Source organism: Microcaecilia unicolor, chromosome 5, assembly GCF_901765095.1.
Source record: "Microcaecilia unicolor chromosome 5, aMicUni1.1, whole genome shotgun sequence".
Taxonomy (NCBI): domain Eukaryota; kingdom Metazoa; phylum Chordata; class Amphibia; order Gymnophiona; family Siphonopidae; genus Microcaecilia; species Microcaecilia unicolor.
In genome coordinates, this window is record NC_044035.1 from 66289588 (window position 1) to 66292087 (window position 2500).

Consider the following 2500-nt stretch of genomic DNA (forward strand, 5'->3'; position numbering starts at 1 on the left):
CACAAGACCATGCAACTCGGGTGTAGGCATTTTTAGAACGTTTGGGGTGGAGCATGAATGGAGTAGTGATTTATTCATGGATTGCATATACTGTACATGTATGTATGTTGTTGGAAGAACGAAGAGAGCAGCCAGGACATATGAGATCAGGAGCTTGATGTAAGTAGGTGCAGATGGAAGGTGGTCTTTGAAGACTAGAACAAGAATTGGGTTTCTGCCAGGTACTTGTGACCTGGATTGGCCACAAGTACCTGGAAGCAGGATACTAGGCTAGATGGACCATTGGTCTGACCCAGTATGGCTATTCTTATGTTCTTATGCATTTACACCAGATAAAATATATGCTGCTTCATTATAGTCACAACTTCTTCAGTTATTCTGTGGTAACTATGTGTCATTATACAACAGGATTAAAACAGAAGTCTGCTGACCTCCCAACCTAGGAAACCTGCTACAAAATTAACCTTGTAGCATACATACATATTCATGCCTTGATTGGACAAGTTGTAAACTTTGTGAGAAATTTGTGCTCTAGTCTGGTTATTGTAGGAGACTGAAGGCCAATATTCAAAGCCAATTATTTGTTTGTCAGCAGCCAGTGAATACATAATTGACCTATTTTCAAATTATTTTCAGAATATATGGATAATATTGAGCTATTTAAATCCATAAACAACCATTTATATTATCTATTTATTTGTATGGTACAGCCTCCTGCATTGCCCATCAAAGCTAAATGGAAAGTGCCAGTGCTGTTACCTCACTATCCATACATTTAATACTGCTACCTATAGAATTACTCCTTATATGGATAGTGTCACTGAGCATGCAGAGTAATTTAAATGACAGTGTTGATATTTAACTAAAGCCTGTGACCTCCCCAACTAAATACTGACTATATATAAAGGCAGAAACAAAAAAGCAACACTGGGCCTTCAGGATTGAGATGATCAAAGTCTCTTGTTTATTAATTGACGGATAGACCCGACACGGGCCGTGTTTCGGCGCACTGGCGCCTGCCTCAGGGGTCAGCTAATCCTGATCAAAAAATTGTAGGTGGTACTGTCACAGTGTAGCACCTTTGATGTGGCATGGAGTCTCAATTGCTCCAAGAGCCTGGCGGTTTTTTAGACTGACAGCTTTGTCCATGCTGATCAGGCTCTCGGAGCAATTGAGACTCCATTCCACATCAAAGGTGCTACACTGTGACAGTACCACCTACCAGTTTTTGATCAGGATTAGCTGACCCCTGAAACAGGCGCCAGTGCGCTGAAACACGGCCCGTGTTGGGTCTATCCATCAATTAATAAACAAGAGACTGATCATCTCAATCCTGAAGGCCCAGTGTTGCTTTTTTGTTTCTGTATTATTTTGCATGCTGTTTTACCCTCTCTTTTGTGTCTATATATATAAAGGCACACAGGGGTCTAAGTTGCCCTTAATAAAATATGCATAAAATATGTACAGTTTTAGTAAAATTAATAGGCAACCTGTTATAGTAGAATTTTCCTACATAACAGAAAGCTGTGGGTCTCAATGGCCATCAGAATCAACTTAGGTCAGTGCTTCTTAACCCAGTCCTCAAGGTATACACCCAGTGCCAGTCAGGTTTTGAAGCTATCCACAATTTGGCCGATATTTAAAACCATTTAACTGGCCAAGAATGGCTCCTGGCCAGTTAAATGCCTCTTTTGCTGTCTGACAGTATTCAAAGGGAGAGTGGTGGTTATCTCCCGCTGAATACTGTCGGTTAGTGCTTAGCGCATAACCAGTTATATCACGTGATATAACCGGCTATCCACTAATATTCAGCGCTAAGTTCGGCAGCCAACTAAACTAGCACACTGAATATCGGCTTAGCTGGTTAGTTGAAACTAGCCAAAAGAACACCTGGATATTCAATGACGGTCACCAGAAAAAGCCCGGCATTGAATATCCAGGCTCAGTGCCGACCGCGGGAGTCAGCCCAGCTAAATCCTGTGGTCTGAATATCGGGTCCAAATGAATATACATGAGATGTATAGTTGCATTCATTGCCTTCTTGATGTGCACGTCTATCTAATGCTTTTTCATTGTGGATATCCTGAAAACCTAATTGGCTGGATGTGTCCTGAGGACTGAGTTGAGAAACACTGCCTTAGGTGATCTCTTCTTCGGGCTATCCATAATGAATATGCAGGAGATTTATTTCCATAGATTAACATGGTTCTCAGATCCAAGGTATGGAACTATCTCATAGGTATTCCTTATGGATAACATACATAACAGCATAAGAATAGACATACTAGGTAGAAAATGGTCCATCTAGCCCAGTATCCTGTTTCCAACAGTGGCCAATCCAGGTCACAAGTACCTGGCAAAAACCCAAATGGTAACAACATTCCATGCTACCCATCCCAGGACAAGCAGTGGCTTCCCCATGTGTGTCTCAATAGCAGACAATGGAACTTCTACAAACCTTTTTTAACCCCAGGTACAATAAACGCTGTTACTACATACT

At 41.4% G+C, this 2500-nt stretch overlaps 1 protein-coding gene across 1 annotated transcript in view; it reads right to left on the bottom strand.

The window, feature by feature from the left end:
- The window catches only part of EBF3 (EBF transcription factor 3), a 479658-nt gene that overhangs the window by 203229 nt on the left and 273929 nt on the right, over positions 1 to 2500 (bottom strand). The window lies entirely within an intron of this gene.